The 17,449-nt window shown below is 41.3% G+C and overlaps 2 long non-coding RNA genes across 2 annotated transcripts; both read left to right on the top strand.

Moving 5' to 3' along the window:
• The first annotated feature begins 1,267 nt into the window (after nt 1-1,267).
• On the top strand, nt 1,268-12,254 carry LOC115285647. The gene is made up of 3 exons (XR_003905625.1): nt 1,268-1,329; nt 8,923-9,300; nt 11,957-12,254. It is a non-coding gene; the product is annotated as an uncharacterized LOC115285647 (long non-coding RNA).
• Nucleotides 12,255-15,773: 3,519 nt separating this feature from the next.
• On the top strand, nt 15,774-17,170 carry LOC115285651. Its single transcript, XR_003905626.1, has 2 exons — nt 15,774-15,862; nt 16,785-17,170. It is a non-coding gene; the product is annotated as an uncharacterized LOC115285651 (long non-coding RNA).
• Nucleotides 17,171-17,449: the final 279 nt, after the last annotated feature.

Consider the following 17,449-nt stretch of genomic DNA (forward strand, 5'->3'; position numbering starts at 1 on the left):
GGGGCGCGCCGCTCGCAGCAGCCGCGCGCCCGGGCCTCTCAAAGCCCCTTTCAGCAGCTCTGCGGGCTCCTCACCGGAGGAGTCTGGAGCAACATAAAAGCGCATTATGAAAATTATAATATCAGCCACAGAGCATGTCCACAGAGGCAGCTCTGCACCTTTGAGGCATTGAGCCTCGTTCAGCTGGGCCGAGGGGGGAAAATATCCATTTGAATTCGGCCCCTGAATGGAGGCAGCGGCGGCGGCAACTGCAACAGTGCTTCCTTTATCCAGTCGGCCACTTCTCCTGCTTGCTCATTCCCGGGCTGCGGCACCTTGTCTCCTTTTGGGCAAGGGTGTGGAGCGGGAGGGGCCTGGGGAGGACAAGGGAGCAGAAGTGGGGGGGGCCCTGATTCACAGCCGGGCTGGGACAAGGAGCGTTGTCATGCGGGTCCCCATGAGAATGATAAATGAGGCTTTCTGGGGCCCGAGGAAATTTCTGTTCTGCTGGGGACCGGAGGGGTAGGGGTCAAGGGTTGGGTGCATTTGCCGGCGACTGGAAGGGAGTTGGATTCGCGGGCCGTGCCCCATTTTCTTTCCTGTGTGCCAAGCCGGAGGAGCCGTTGTTAAGGAGTTTTCCTTTCCGAGCTCGGATTCCAGCATCTGGAGTTATGGGGTGGACACCTCGGGGCTCGGGAATCCGGGCGCAGGCCGCTGGCCTCTTGGCAGGTGCCGCACAGATCTTGGACTCCAAAGAGAGAGCTTACCCCTGCAAGCTCATCAGAGTCGTAGCCGAGGCCACAGTCGACCCCGCAGAAAGGTCTCCTCCCGGCCTGCAGGGTGCGCCATTTCGGCGGTCTGACTCCCAGTCAGGCCGCGACACGCCAGTCTTCCCCTTGATCCCCCAGGACTCCTTCGGATCCTGAGGCGGAATTCGCACGCTGGGGCCCCCGAGGCGGGTCTGATCTATTATAGCATATGAGTTGCCCCACCATTCAGAGCCCTGTCCATTGTCTTGTTAATCACCTTTCATTATGGACTGTTCAGGACCGTCATAAAGCTTTTAATATTAATAAGGCCCAGCGCACCAGCCCCCGCACCGTGGTCCCGAGCGCCCCCGCAGACAGCGCAGGTGTCCGCTCTGCAACCTGTTCAGCCAGCCAGGGCGAAAGTGTCCCGGGGTTAGCGCGTCGCGCTGGCAGTCGGGGTGGCAGGTGGCGCCGGGTTCCAAAACGAGACTGGGAAGCAAAAGCAAAAGCAAAACCAAAACAAAACTCCCTGTTGAAACAAAGAGATTTGTTGGGCTCCGGGGTGCGCTCCCGAGGAGTTTAACTCTAAGGGAGGCGAGAGGTGAGAGCTGGGGGTGGGCAACCAAAGGGTCCGCTTGGGCAGGGATGTGACATTTCCTGTGGTGAAGCCTGCATTGGCTGCTAATAGAGATCTAATTGATGGGTGAAGTCCCATTTCCGCGCGCTCTCCTTTATTGCTCCATCCAGTCTGTTGCAAAATATAACCTTAATCCGATTTAGCAATTCCTCCAGGATTCGGTGCGAGCTTCCAGCCCAGGAAAAAAAATCGTTATTAAAAAAGTTAAAGTACAGACTTGGATTCGGGTGCGTTGCCTTTTAAAAATCTTGCCCCAGCTCCTGACATTTAGCACTTTCTCTTTTTGCAATCGCTCGGTCTTTTATGATTATTAATACCCGCAGAGCTCGGATCCGCGCTGGTCGCCTTTGTTGAGGATGCAAATTGCGGCGGACGCGCAAAGATGCTGGGCAGGGGCGGGGGGCGGGGTTGGGGTGCGTCGGTTTTGGGCTCCACGAGCCCGCCGGTGGGGACTCGCGCCAGGCCAGAGTGGTTTAGGGTTTCCTAATTCCATCCCAACCCAGGATTCCCGCAGAGGCCGCCCAGGGACAGCGAGTCGGGGAACGGGAGCTGTCTGGTGCCAGGTGGTGGCGTGCTGGTGGGAGGGGCCAGGGCCGAGGAGGTGTTTTCATTGTCCCACCCAAGCTTCCCAACAAGGTTTAAACGTGCCTGCAGGTGCCTGGCCCATGAAATAATTGTTTGGGTGCCTGAGGTGGTCCAGAGGCTGTTTTTCTGGGTCTCAGGTGGTGCTGTACGGAGATAAAACTTGGCTCTTGTTCGTAATACAAACTGGATGTTAAGAGGCTATTCTAAGGTTACGGTTTCTCTCATCCTTTCCTCCCTGCCTCTGTTCCCTGACCCCCACCCCACCCCTATTTCTCTCCTGTAAGTGAACCGCCTATCCTCCTTTACTCCGGGTTGTTTCTAAGAGGCTGATTTTACCAGAGCAATAGCATGTCTGTTTTTAGTTTCCTTCTTCCTTCTCTTCTTTCCCCTAATAGGCTTGGGAAGACCGTTAAGGATGTACATTTGTATCTAGATATCTGACGTCATATTATAGATATTGTTACAAAAAACATACACAGACAATAGCGCCTTCCTGAACTCTTTACTATGTCAATAAAGCTGTGTAAGAGCAATGGTGGCGTGGGTGTAAGCCCACCTACTCCCAGCCCTGTGACCTTGGTGAAATTCAATCTCTTAGCCTTGGCTTTTTTTTTCACTTTTAGCAGGACATTGAAAATAAACTACCTGCTCTAGCTACTTCCAAAGGTTGTTTTGAGACAATGTGTGAGAAAACCCCTTGTAATGTGTTTATATATAAAAATAAAATGAGCATTATGAAAACTTAAACATAGAAATCTGAGTCATTAGTCAGAAAAGAACTTTGGAAAATTACAGAAACTTCCTTTCACCAAATATAGAACAGAGTTTTGTCTAGGTTACTTGGATAGCACTCCGGATTCATTTTGCCCCAGAAGACCCTAAATTCAGTGTCAGGCTTCTTTCCTGACCATGAGTTTCCTAGACTTGTTTTTTTTCTTTATTTTTTTAATTACCAGCATTTGCATCTGGCAGCCTTAAAACAGTCCACTTCCTGTGAAGCTGTGGTCTCCAATTCCACCAGCAAATAAACGAGGGGCTTAAGAAGGAAGACTGAGGAGCACATGCTTGTCAGCCTGGGCTGATCATTTAATTTCCCACCTGCAGCTCTAAGAAACTTCCTGGAGCCACAAGAAAGGTGAAGCCTGGGCATCTGGTAGCCATGTCATTCTCTGCACCCTCTCCCCATGTTTGTGGGGCTTTTTCACCACTGCGATATGGAGCAGTGGGAAGGAGCGCTCAGGCATTCCCTGGCCCCACCGCCTCTCTGCAGCGCCCTTGATGGGTTTAATGAGGCGGAACACCGTGAAGGGGATGTGAACTGGTCCAAATGATTGATGAAGCCAGGGGCAAAGCCCAGGCGTTTCCAGATAAAGCCCCATACAGCCCGTGATAAAGGCAGGATAGTGGCAGGGCTGGGCTCCTTCAAAAGCTGTGGCCCAAATGCATTGAGACGAAACAGGGAGGGAAGGTGCTCTGTTGTTACCTAATCAGTTCATGCACTAAGCCACCAGCCGCAGAGAGCAGAGGAGGGCTGCAGAGGAAGTGGGGAGGGTGAAAGGCGACTCTCTGCTCCCTTTCTCTCTCTCTCTCTCTCTCTCTCTCTCTCTCTCTCTCTCTCTCACACACACACACACACACACACACACACACACACACCATGGCTGCCTCTCACTCTTTCTCTCTTAGCAAAGGCTAGATCAGCTTCAGCCTCTGCAGATGTCTGGATACTCAGTATGGGACCAGGATATTCCCTTCCTGGGGGCACAGAGAGAGGGAGCAGAGAAAGACCCCCCAAGAGAAAGGTACCTGGTCCACCCTTGGCAATCCGTGCTTCGTGTTAGGACACCTTCTGGTTCCCTTTCTGGGTATTAGAAAGTAATTCTCAAAACAGCAGTTTCTAGTCATTGAAAGTGAGGGAAAGAGAGCCAGAAAAGTCTCAGACCCACCCAGGAATTGGAATAAAGAAATATTTTTCTCTGTTATAAACAACAAAAACAAGGTGCATTAGCTTAGTGTAAAAACAAAACCAAGTATTTTCTTTTCTATACCTTTATTTTCTAAAGGATGGTGTCCTATAATTCCTACCACAAACCAGCGAACAAAGAAGGTAACAGCGATTTGGCCCAAAGTTATTTTGGAGTATACAATGACCCTGAAGGAACAGTAGTTGCAAAATGACATAAATATGCTTAAGGCAGGTGACACTCCAGTTAAGCTGCTTAGGCTCACTAAGGAACTGATGACAGTGCCTTCCAGGGATTGTTGGGGAAACACAGTATCTTTTTCATGCAGTACGTGTGTCAATTCATATGCACTTATAGGTATGCTAGTGTTAGGGACCGTTTGCATCCAAGTAATAAAAGTTTTGGGTTTTAGTATGGGCATATTTTTGACACCGCTGTTCATATATAACCTCTACCTGTAAGCTTTAGTCACTAACTAGAATTGTCTTCAACTTCTCCTTCAATGGCCGTATCTATATTTTTTATATTTTATGTTAAAAAAAACTACTCCAAATGGTGCTGGAACCCATAAGATTTGAGAGCCCTGTGGATGAGATGGTTAAGGAAAGCGCCCCCATTTTTCAAAGAAACTCATCTTAACATTAGCCTTCTACCATATCAGAGAGCATTTGTATAATATACTAATTTATTGTATTTTCACTATTTATGCCTCTCAGATATAGGTCATTCCTACTTTTTTTGTCTTGAACTATCAACTTAGAAGGCAAACTCCTGGAGTATAGGTATCTGTCTATTGAATTATCACGTATTGCATTCTAGGGAAGTAGAACTTAATAAATAAATCATGTGATTTACCTATTATCATTTAAAATAGAAAAGATGGAAAATTATGGTTTAGTACCTTTGGATAAAGAAAGATATTTAAAAATTAACCTTTTCTCTGATCACAAAGCAGTACATAGTACTTTAAAAGGTTTCTGAATATAATATTTTAAAATTCTTTAGAAAAGAAAATTTGAGGGTCAAATTTCCTAACAATATTCCTTGACTATTCCTTTGAAAATCTTCCTCGATTTATTGTGTTTGAGTGAATCCTTTTCCTTCTTTCTTGAGTTCCTGACTATTACATGGGCACAGAAATCTTTTCGGGAAGAAGACGAGACCCGGCCAGGAAATTTTAATATCGAACACAATTAGGAGCTACTTGCAGAGGAGATTAGAGGAAAAACCCTAATATCTTTTTTCTTTAAGTTTTTTAAACATTTTAATCTTTTTAGAAAATTTTATATTCAAGTTAGTTAACATACAGTGTAGTATTGGTTTCAGGGGTAGAACCCAGAGATTCATCACTTGCATGTAACACCCAGTGCTCATCCCAACAAGTGCCCTCCTTAATGCCCATCACCTGAATTCAGTTTCCCCCCACCACCTCCCCTCCAGCAACCCTTGGTTCGCTCTCTAAGAGTCTCTTATGGTTTGCCTCCCTCTCTGTTTTTATCTTATTTTATTTTTCTTTCCCTTTCCCTATGGTCACGAGAAACCATAATATCTTAAAGCAACATTGGACTGCAGTCAGTGTCCTCTTCGTGAAATCTCTGTGGCCACATCATGCGTGAAACTCGGTTGTGGCAGTGAGGTAGTTACCCATATAAGTCAGCTGAATGGACATTTGGTGAGTGCAAAAATTTCCCCTACAAGTAGCTTTATGGTGACTCGATATTGCAAAGTGTGCATCTCTGTGCACATCGAGAGGATAAAGGGAAGACATTGAGCCCAAACTCTCTAATTTTTCCACAAAGTTGATTTTATTGATGAAATCATTGCTTAGCTCTCTTACCTTCTCCTTGCCTAGGAACAAGAGAAATGGCAAGCTTTCTGCAATAAAAAGCTGTTGGGTATTTCTGTGTCCTTAATATCAAGTAGAAGTATCTAGCATTGTTTACTCTAAGGATAGAGCAAATTGAGTTTCCCAAAAGTTGGCCTAAATTTCTGACAGAGGGTCCCAGGAGCTGTAAGGGTAAGGATCTCCCACAGCGGTACCGGAGGACCTGCAGGCAATGTGTTTGCAGAAATCAAGATGAAGCACCATTAACTTTTTATACGATTGTTTCCTAATACGTGTTGGAAATACGTATGCACCTTCCAGGTGGACTTTAATTAGCAGCTGTAAGAAAAGCTCTTATTGTCTTTTTTAATATTTAAAGTTCCTACGGTTTAACTGGATTTTAAGAAAAATTACAGAGTAGGTTTGTGCCAATGAGTGAATCAGCACTTTTAACCTTAAATATTAAAAAGTAAAATGATTTTAATATAGGGAGAAGATATAGGAAAATATTCCAGCATTAACTTAAATATACACGATTATTTGTATTTAGAAAATATTTTGTTGTAATCACAAGAAAGGTCTTAATTATGAGAAAAATTTCCTGAAAGTGAGTTTTTTTTAAAAGCCTCTACCAGACATTGTAAAATATGTCTCTATTTCGTTTCTTCACCCACTTTAATTCAAGTTTTGTTTCTTTCATTAAAAAAGAAAATAGTTGATTATTACCTCCTCATTTACTTTGTTTTAAGGAAGGTCAAGGGAATGAGTCTAACATTGCATTTAAATTCTGCAGGGGCTGGACTTTTACTTAATTTTCTTTTCACAATAAATATTATTTTATTAGCTTGTCCAAGCATCATTACTGAGGTTATATACATATTTGCATAACTTATTTTATGCTTATAATTTTCCAGGAATATTTTATTCGCTTAAAAGTGCACAGTGAAAAATGCTGCTCTTCTTCTGAAAACTGGCAGGCTGTGGAATAAAAATGATGAAACTTTTTATGTGCTTAGTCCTCGCTGGATCTCCAGGGAAATCTGGAAAGAAATGACAAAATAACTAGCTATAGTGACTGAAAAATTGCATTTGTTCAAATATAGGATAGAATTTCATAAACATTGAGTTTCACATAACTATTTATATGACTACAGAGTTTCATAGCAGGAATGTTTGATATTTACATGGCTATAGTTTTGGTACATCTGTTTGATAGTGAGGCAGTGGATTTTGTTTGTATATTTAGTGAGGCCACAGATAGCTGCATTCATATTCTTTTTATTTTTATTTCTTACAACTTCTATGGTAAAAGCAAATCAAAGCAAAAGAACCTCATGGCCTTAATTCAAGTCCGAATTCCTTAGACGTTTTGATGAAGCTGTAAGGTCATTAAGTGAAATACACTAACAAGATAGAGAAGTTTGGTTCTTAGAGTCCACCGTGCTTATTCATTTTGCGAATAGCAACATTTCTTCCCAGCTTCTAAAATATACTTTCAAATTAATTTATAAAAGAGGTTAGTCATTATTAATGTCTTACACAGACCTTAGCTATGTAATTGTTTAAATACATCACTCATTCAAACTTGGACGCTTCATGTTCAAATGATTTATGGTTTTTTTGCACATATAAAACATGCTCCATAGTTTCCAAGGCCATCCAACTGTTTATTGCTTCTGAAAAGAAAGGTCACTCATAATCTAGTTTTCAAATATTCTAGATATACTTTTCTGAGACTCTTTATTATAGTTTCCCAACAGGTCTTTATAAAAAACACAATTTACCCCATTTTCTCCATAAACTGTCCTCTCAGTAAGTCTATATATTCTCAGTCATTCCTGTGGTTTTCATTATATAGCCTGGTTTAGAAACGGGTCTTTAAAAATGGAAGCAGTTCTTTAAGAAAAGCGAAGTACCCAGGAGAAGTGAATAAAATGCGTAACAAAGCTTAGCTGCAAAGTGTTCAGTGTGCCTTGTGTGCCTTGCTTTCTTCAGAAGCCCCTCCTGTCAGTGGTCAGTTATAATAAAGGAAGAACAGAGTTCCTTGATGTGTACTGAAAAAAAGCTGCCCGCAGTGCCTTTCAATTGCTCCGTTGCCCAGGCCGGCAGGCCTCCAGCCAGAAGCCAGCAGGCAAATTTAACAGCCACGCTTCAAAATGTTAGTAGCAGCGATCAATGCGTCCATAACTCTTAGCCCTCCAGATATGGGGTCATCTTTCAATACTACCCCACTGTCATATACAACATTTGTCTTGTCCCACATTCAACTGATTGTGTCAAACTAGGGAGTGACTATATAATGCACATATACAATAGCACAATGAAAGCAATAATCTCCAACCCAGTTTCTTTAGTTATCTGAGTGCTATTACAAAGTTTCCTGCAGTAAGGAGAAGCTGGGGAGGCTGCGACACGTCCCAGCCCTGCAGTGGCCTGCAAAGGAGTTGAAGCCCTTGGGCGGGGAGGCTGAAGTGTAGCATGCAGTTGCTTTGGTGTTACACAAGCATTCGGCCTATCATACTTTGGTAGCTGCTTTGTTTTCTTAAATTCTGGTAGTCACTACTTACATTACATAGAATCTATTTTCTTTCATACAAAAGTATGTTATGCTAGTGCTTATGTATTATGGCTAGAGATACAATAGGTTATGTAAACAGCCATTTTACTCACCTTGATTTTTAAGTTCAACGAATTCTTCAACCAAAATAAATCCTAGATACAAAAGTACATCTCATCTTGTTGTAACCAAATCAGACCTACAAAATCACAGTGAGATATTGCAGGTATGCCTGCCTTAGAGGTTTTTTTTTTTTTTTTTTCAAGTTGATTTTTCCATGTATAAAAGCCTTCCAGAACATAAGCTCGTTCTGGAGAATGATTGCATTTTTCTTTCGAATATACACCTGCCATAAGGAGTGAAATGTCAACAAGTCAATAGAGAGCATTTAATTTTTTAGTCACTGGAAAGGTTGATGAGGCATTCAGACACAAGCCTGAATGACTGGATAAAATAATATTGGGAGGTACTGCACTCAATTTAGAAATATTGCATGAAGCAGAGATTTATTATGCTAAGCAATAGCAACAATTTAAAAGCCGTGATAAAACACCCTTGCGATTAGGATTTGTATAAAGCTGGTTAATTTTTTTAGACAACGATTTCATTTTGTGTTTCCACTGCAGCATTTCTGAGCAACAGAGCCCACTTTTGCCATGGTGATGTTGTGAGGAAGATGACGGAGAAAGAAATGGGTTTGAGGAGACTGGTGTCCTTTTGAACAGTCAGAAGAAGTGCTTTGTTCAAGAATGTACGCCGGTATATGATTAATGTGGAAGTGGCCATCAAAAACAAATTGCATGGGGAGGGTGAAGAGGATCTTAACCCAGATGCGACAAATAATTTGTAATTCTTATCCAGAAGAGAGCTGAGGAAGAGTCACCAAGAGCGGAGGGAGTCTCCTTCAGAGGGTGTTCAAAACGATAACGAATCTTGTAAATATCTTTACAAAAGCCGATTCTCTCTCAGCGGGCAAACAATGCACTTTGTAACGCAGCTACAAGGTACGTGGGGTTTTCAGCCGCACTGTAATATTTTTATAGCCCCACAGTCACCATCTATCCCATATACACAAACATCCGCGTCCCCAGAAAATAATTGTGGATAATTCAATGTTCAGATTCGATAATGGATGCTCAAATAAATATGAGAATTCCAAGCAAATTTGTGCAAATGAAAAAAGATTTCCTCTGACATAATGGCATGGTGCAAGGCTGTGTGTAATGAGCTGTAATTTGTCTGGAAGAGCATTTTAAAGGGGTTGATCCATCCACTGGAAGGCCAGCAGCCGCTCTGCTCTTGCGGCAGTGAGCCGGCCTGCCTCGTCTCAGAGGAAATTACACCACAAGCAGGCCAAATTTCTGACAACTTCCATAAATTATTTCGGATTTTCATATTTCAAATTTCATCTGCATTCATCATGTGAGTTTGACTGGGGAAAAATGTCTAGGAGGGGCTCTGCTAGCATTCAATGCAGCAGTCCCCGGAGCCTGCCCTGGGACTAGATAATTGAATTTCGTTTTGATTAGATTATGCTTGCTGCAGTCGACTGCCAATCTGAAGTATTGTGCCTTCTCTTCTACTTAACCTTCCTGCCCCATGCCTGCTCCAGCCTGCATGCAGCTCTCTGGATTGCAGAATATATTTGAACAATCAAAGTTAGGAGTTATTATTTTGCTTCTCATTGTCCATCCTTATAAAAGCACACATCTTTCATGGGGCTCCCTCTTCCCAGAAATCAGATTACTTCTTTTTTTTAGTTTGTAATATTGTTTACCATTTTCAGTGGAAAGTGCCCTGTAATTTAGGTGGAAAATCTAAAATCATTACTAAATCTCAGGATGATGCAATAGCCCACAAATGAGGATCATCCTTAAAACAACTATAATCATCACCAGGCGATCCACAAGAGGCGGAAAACAGGTAAATAATGAATCCGCCCATCCATTAAACTAAAAATCTATTGTAAACCAAAGTTGTTTTTCAACCCTTTACCTAATGGTCAATGAAGAAAATCTTCTGTAATCGGTCTTCAAAAGCAAGACATTAGAAATTCAGGATACAAACTCTTGTAAACATGCAAAAAGCATGAGCATGATTAACTTATAAGAAATACTGATGCAATAACAAAATAATCTGGGAAACAGACTTAGTAAGGTTCTTAAAAATCCTCTTAAATTAAATTTGAATACATGAAATGATGATTAACAGTAAATATAGACCATGGGTGTTTTAAAATGCATGATCACCATTTCCCCCTATTTTTAGAAAATGACTATGTTTATGTAAGATTCAATAACCAAGGAACACCAAAAATGCTTGTCGCTTACTAAGTTAGAGGCAAGATTATTAGAAACATAGATAAATAAACAAAGCTAATGTTGCTCTTTAAGTAATATCTATCACTTCCTCCTTATTGAGTTATTTCTTTAAACAATATAAGTTTTTCTGATGCTATGTGTCTGAACTGAGGACTTTAGGTTCTTTATTGTTCTCCATTTTGATGAAAAAAAATTGAATTGGGGTCTGTTATATTGAATTTTGTTCAGTAAATATACTGAAATCATATTTTTGTTAGAAACTATCAATAAATCCAGTATAAGAAAAGTAATAAGATACAAATATGAACAGGACCTTTGCAAAGGAAATATTACAAAGAGAGTGCACCCAGAAAATATATTAGGGAATGTGTTTTTTCCCTTGTGCCAGGAGAAAATGCAGAAAGAAGGACATGAAACTGTGTTATTTTTAATACAGATTCCGTGCTTGAAATAAAAACAGTTCTAACAACTGTGAGATCACATGGTTCAATAAGATCATTTTCCCAGTATTGCAGTTAAAAAAGAACTGTAGGAACACATACCTTTTTTTTCAACATCAAGATAACTTACAAAAAAGACATCACACTTGATAATTATGACTTCCCAGATTATGAAAATTCTGAAATTAAAAAAATTTAATGTTTATTTTTGAGAGAGAAAGAGAGAGAGAGAGAGAGAGAAAGAGACAGAGCATGAGCAGGGCAAGGGCAGAGAGAGAGAAAGAGAGAGAGGGAATCTGAAGCAGGCTCCATGCTCCCAGCTGGCAGCACAGAGCCCCACATGGGGCTCGAACTCTCAAGTCATGAGATCATGACCGGAGCTGAAGTCGGATGCCCAACTGACTGAGCCAACCAGGCACCCCAAGAATTCTGAAATTTTTACTGTCCATGTTCAATATACTCATGTGGGCATATAAGTCTTTATTACTTCTTAAAATCAACTTTAATAGCATATGTGGCTAAATCACATATATTCAGAACCCCATTACATTCTGTCAGTGATACTCTAGGAAAATAGGTACAAAGATTTAATAAAATCTAATCTATTATGGGTAAATCTTTTGATACAATAGATGATTTGTTTTTTGAAGATGTTGGGGGTCAGGAGAAAAACATTGAACACGTTGAATGTTATCTGCCGCTCCCCAACTTTTAGATTGAATTAATACTTTGAGACAGTAAACTAAACTTACTTGAAGCAACTTCACTCTGTGAAGAGTCATAATTGACTTAGTATATTACCCCTTGCTCTCCTGTGAAGTCAGACACTGGGTGTGGGCCACTTGGGATGCTAAAGTTGCTTTTTTTAAGTTTATTTATTTTTTTATTTTACTTTTAAGTAATCTTTATACCCAACGTGGGGCTTGAACTCACGATCCTCGAGACGAAGAGTCACATACTCTCCCAAATGAGCCAGCCAGGAGCCCCAATGTCTTCACTTTTATACATCAATATGGAAACAAGCATCTAAAACCCAGAAAGCCTTAAAGACATTCACTATTCGGTTAGGTCTTTGAACTTGGATATTAGTGGCGGTTGTTAAATAACTCTCCAATAAATAAAATGTGAAAAGAAAAAATGTAACTCAGTATTTGCAGCTTGTCTTAAGGTTCTAAAACTGGTTCTAATAAAATTAAATGTGTGCATGTTTAAAGTTCTATCTAATCACTCTCTTGAAAATCTTTGTGACTTAATGTTGAAGTCACCGTGCCATTTGGCAACGAAAACTGGCAATTAAGCTTTTTGTACCCAGTATTCAAATTTGAGAATGTCACTTTATTACTTTGATTTTTAATTATGGACGATGTCAGCAGAAAGCTTCCCATTGAGTGCAGTAAAAGAAAAAAAACCCAACCTTCTTTCCTGGAAATGGCAGTCAATGAAGAGAAAAGAGGCATTCCTAGAAATGTATAATTTATGACTGAAGCAAGAGGCTCCTGCGGGCGATCATAAAGGTAGTTTTAAGGAGACTTGGGGGAGTATTCACATGGCTGGGTGCCTTTTGCAGCCTGGGTGGCTTCTGATGCCGGGGAGTAGCCTAACCACTTCAAACCTTGTAAGCCATGCTCATGAAGAAATGTGATTAATTATGTATCAATGTAGTAGAAGGGTAAATTATCCTTTCTGACAGAGCAAGAATTGTGTTGTTCCTAAGGAAATGTAAAGCCATGAGAATGTAAAGGCATGGCGGGCCATTGTCCCAAGGTGGGAGCATCCAAGCTTTCAGTGAAAAACGTTCATCGCCCTCAGCCCCCACCCCCCATCATTTAGCTGTTGCTACATTGCCTACATTGCATAGTTCCAGCGGCCCCATTCATACTATATGGAGTTGTGCTCTTCTCATTTTCATAAAATACAGTGAGAATGGCGCCCCCTATTGTTGTGGAACACAGAGGCTCCTGTGACAGCCCTTAGTGATTGGTCTCTCTCTTTCCACAAAGCAGAGAAAATGGACATGAGAAGAGAGAAAGGAATGGTTGGGTTCCATTTTTTTCCTCCCTCAAGAGCAGCTCCTAGCTTGCTCCTACCCACTCCATGTGGACTTTTCCAACGTGGAGAAATACTTATTACCCATCTGGATCTGTCTAGATGAGAGAGTGGGAGGATAAGAGGCTAGCCCAGCTGCATCCTGAGGTGATCCCTCATGTCTACACCTTGCGTGAGAACTCTGGGTGGCTGAACCAGACAGGCCTCTCTCCATGTGTCTGAGTGGCATTGCTGCTGAAGCCCCAGAAGCTGAATGGACCAAAAAGTACCTTCTCGAGAACCAAAGAGAGGCTTTCTTACCTTCAGAGAGATGTATTTAGGCCAGAAAAATCTGGTTCCTAGCATGGAGGTTTGGATTCCTGGTAGAAGTAGCTCATTATTTGAAAAGACTGTTACCTAAGGAAATGTGGCAACTGAGTTAAAACCCAAATCCATTATGTTTAAACCTCTGGCTGAGAGAAGAGGCCACAGGGCCAAGAGCATGGGATGCCTATCAGAAGCATCAACCTTCTTGGGATTTACTTTCCTCATCTACAAAATGGAACGACTGGATCAGATTATGTCTTGAGTTGTAAATTGTATTGAAAGTAATTTGTAACAAATAAGAGTCAAAATGTAGGGGCTTGTGAATTTTAAATTTTACCTTAAAATTAAATTAGAGCGATTTTGCATTCATGCACTCTTGATTTTGCTTTCTTGAATGGAGGAGACATCATGGTGAATTACAGCCAAATGTCCTAGGAGTGGAAGTGTGTCAGCCATGAGAGTGTCATCTGCTGAGAACGTGCTTGTGTGAACACCGTTGATAACTGGTGAACCAGAAGACTTCTAAGGCGTCTTCCATCAGTGTGGGACGTCAGCGTGACAATCAGTGGGCACAGGTCACTTCCTAGACACACCTGCAAATTAGGTTGCTCGGTCATGGGTATTTCGCTGCACTTTGCATCTTGAGCATGCACTTGCCCTTCCCACATACATCTATGCCGTCTATGCCTTCTGTCTCAACTCTGAGTCTATGCTTTGCCTTTGCCTCTTTCTTTCCTCAAAATGAAATTGATCTGCTGCATGTGGTATATTCTGGGCCAGTTTTGTAAGGGGTGATTCCTGCAATCCTGGCAGTGCTCGGGATTATTTTGGATAGCCCCTGCACAGAGATCTGAAATGTAATCATTAAGTATTTCTTTTAAATTGTATTAGAAGCTTAATTTGTATATGACAGTTGTGATGCTGGGATTTAATTGCTCAGGGCTAAGCTAAAGTAGGAATATGCATTTTCTAAAAATAAGTCAATTTAAATAAAATTAAATTGTGGGAGAAATCATGCAGGTGGTACATCTAGGACTGAAGTTGGGAAACATTTGGGTAGATTAATTTTTGCTAATTATCTAGGGAGCTTTATTCCTACCCCAAGTAACAGCAAACCTCAAAATAACGGTGGCCTTAGAGACAGAAATGGAAACGATCTGCTTGAGATTTTTCAGATCCCTAAGGTAATATGAATTTGAGCTACAAACTCTTGTGAGGGCCAGCTTTTGGTTATGAAATATCAGGGGGGGATTTCTCCCCAGCCTCTTCAACTCAGGGCCAAGGCTCAAGAGAGGTATTTTTCTCACTATTATCTTTGAGAACAAGTTTATTTCTAGTTCACTCTGGCTTGGGCACTTTGTCTCTCATCCTCCAAGTCTCATAAGGCCATGAATCTCCAAGCCTCAAATCATGTCGGCTCAGCAAATACTTTCTGGGGAAAGTAACTAAGTACTTTTCAGGATTTCTGCTTTCTCAGTTAATCTTGGCCTCTGAATGTTCCTTACTTATTTTACTTATTGATACATTAAATTTTTTTTTAAACTTTATAAAAGAACACTCACAGATGGTTGGCAGGGGATGGAAATTGATACAACCACTTTGGAAAGCTCTTTGACAGTGTGTACTAAAGGCTAAGCCTATGTGCATTTTAAGATATAGACTTGATAGAAACACATATGCAAATTCTCCAAAGACACTTGTAAGCATGTTCATTGCATCCTTCTTCACAATAGCCTTAAAACTAGGAAGTATACAAATCTTCATCAACAGGAGAATGGTTGGGGCGCCTGGGTGGCTCAGTCGGTTAAGCGGCAGACTTCAACTCTGGTCATGATCTCGCGGTTCCTGAGTTTGAGCCGTGTGTCGGGCTCTCCGCTGACAGCTCAGAGCCTGGAGCCTGCTTCAGATTCTGTTTCTCCTTATTTCTCTGCTCTTCTCCTGCTCATGCTCTGTCTCTCCGTCTCTCAAAAGTAAATAAACATTAAAAAATTTAAAAAACAACAACAGGAAAATGGCTAAATAGTGCATATTTATCCTCTGTATAGTACTTACACCACTATACAGAGCTTGGGAACAAAGAGATTACGTACAATAACATGCATGTATCTCACAAGCGTAACTAAACAATCTAGACATGAAAGAGAACATATGATGTGATTTTGTTTATACAAAGACTTTAAAATCAGCATAGTGATCTATGCTGTTAGAGGTCGGGGTGGCGATTTCTCTTGGAGGCTCAGTACCTGGAAGGGAGCATAAGGGAAGTGCCTTCAGTGCCAATAATTTATTTCTTATTTTCTTTGCTGGTTACACAGATCTGTTCAGTTTGCGAAAATTCATTGATCTGCACACCTAAGATATCTGCATTTTGGGGAATATATATTATACTTCTCTAAACAGGAAAAATACTTTATACATCATTTTGGATTCTTTCTTGTGGGAAGAGTGGCCAGGTAGGTGCTCTGCTGTCCTGCAGGTAATGAAAGGAGACAGTGTTTGGCCTGTCATTGTATCTCTAGGATGTAGCCCAACACTAGACCCATAATAAGTGCTCAGTAAATATTTGTAGAGGCCATACATTGAGGGTTCAATTTTTTTAAATACATAATTACCACTTGACCAGGTTTCCTTATTAAAAAAAATAGAAGAGGAAAGACTGATAAATGCCTTTAGAAATACAATGTCTTATTTGAAAAAATATAGGCTGAACAGAATCTCCTACTTTACTCACTCTCAGATAGTTATATGGGATAAAATGAGGAAGGTTCAAATCATTTCTCAATTTAAAAGAGAACAGAAAGCTCCTAAGATTGAGTATGGATGAAAGGAATTCTTAAGTCAGTTCTTTTTATTTTGGATGTTTTGCCCTTTGAGATGTCAATTTTTTGAACAAAGAGTAAAAGTAATTTCCCTAATGGGAAGAAACGGCAAAAAGAGTCTTTAGAAAAGTTCAAATTCTATTTAGACATGAAGGACATTTACTTAGGGAAGTTAAAACTTATCACAGAAAAACGTTCCGGCTCTGCAGGGAAGCCTTAGAAAGTAGCTGTGTGACCCTGACCAAGCCTCTCATCCTCTCTGTTTCCAGTTTTCTTATGAATAAAAGGAGAAGCAAGCACTAGGTTTCTTTCAAAACTAAAATTCTATAATTGTGCAATTTCATCTAATTGTGGGAAAAAATTGGCTTGAATTGCTTCAAAAATATGAATTTCAAATCATTAAAAAGGAAAGGTGGTTTCGTTAACCTTAACAAACTACAGTATCACTTACAAGTTTTATGTTGCTTAATCAAGGGCTTTAAAAAGAATGTACTTAATTAAAAAAAGATTAAAGAGGATTTATAACTAGAATATTAATTGTTTACATTTTCCTCAGCATTTCAGCAAGTGCCCTTGTGGCAGAAACTGTCCACTGAACCTGTTTCCTCTTCTTCCTGGGCACCTAGTTAGACGCGGTTTCCAGCCTCCTGTACAGTGAGGCATGGTCGTGTGTGTTCTGGCTGGCGGAGCATTTGCAGAAGTGATCGACACCCACCACTTCCAGGCCTGGCTGGTGGACACCTCATAACTGGGGTTCTCTAGGCTCCTCCCCTTCAGCTGAAGCATCATAATCTTAGAAGCCACATGTTGACAAAAACAGGGGCACAAGGAGAAGGGATTTGGGCCCTAAATTGTCACTTGGAGGAGAGCTGCTGAACAATCAGGAACACCTGGTTTGCTCTTTCCATGAGCAGGAAATAAATATCCGCCATGTCTGATTGATTATATAGTTTGAGATTGCAACCATTAAGGTACATTTAACTAACAAACCCTCACAAAATGTGTTTTGGAAAGAGAAACTAGGGGCGCCTTGGGTGGCTCAGTCGGTCGGGTATCTGACCTCAGCTCAGGTCATGATCTCACAGTTGGTGGGTTTGAGCCCCGCATTGGGCTCCATGCTGACGGTGCAGAGCCTGCCTGGGATTCTCTCTCCCTCCCTCTGTCTCTGCCTCTTCTGTGTGCTCTCTTTTTCAAAATGAATAAGGTAAACTTAAAAAAAAA

This window comes from Suricata suricatta, chromosome 1 (genome assembly GCF_006229205.1).
Source record: "Suricata suricatta isolate VVHF042 chromosome 1, meerkat_22Aug2017_6uvM2_HiC, whole genome shotgun sequence".
NCBI lineage: Eukaryota > Metazoa > Chordata > Mammalia > Carnivora > Herpestidae > Suricata > Suricata suricatta.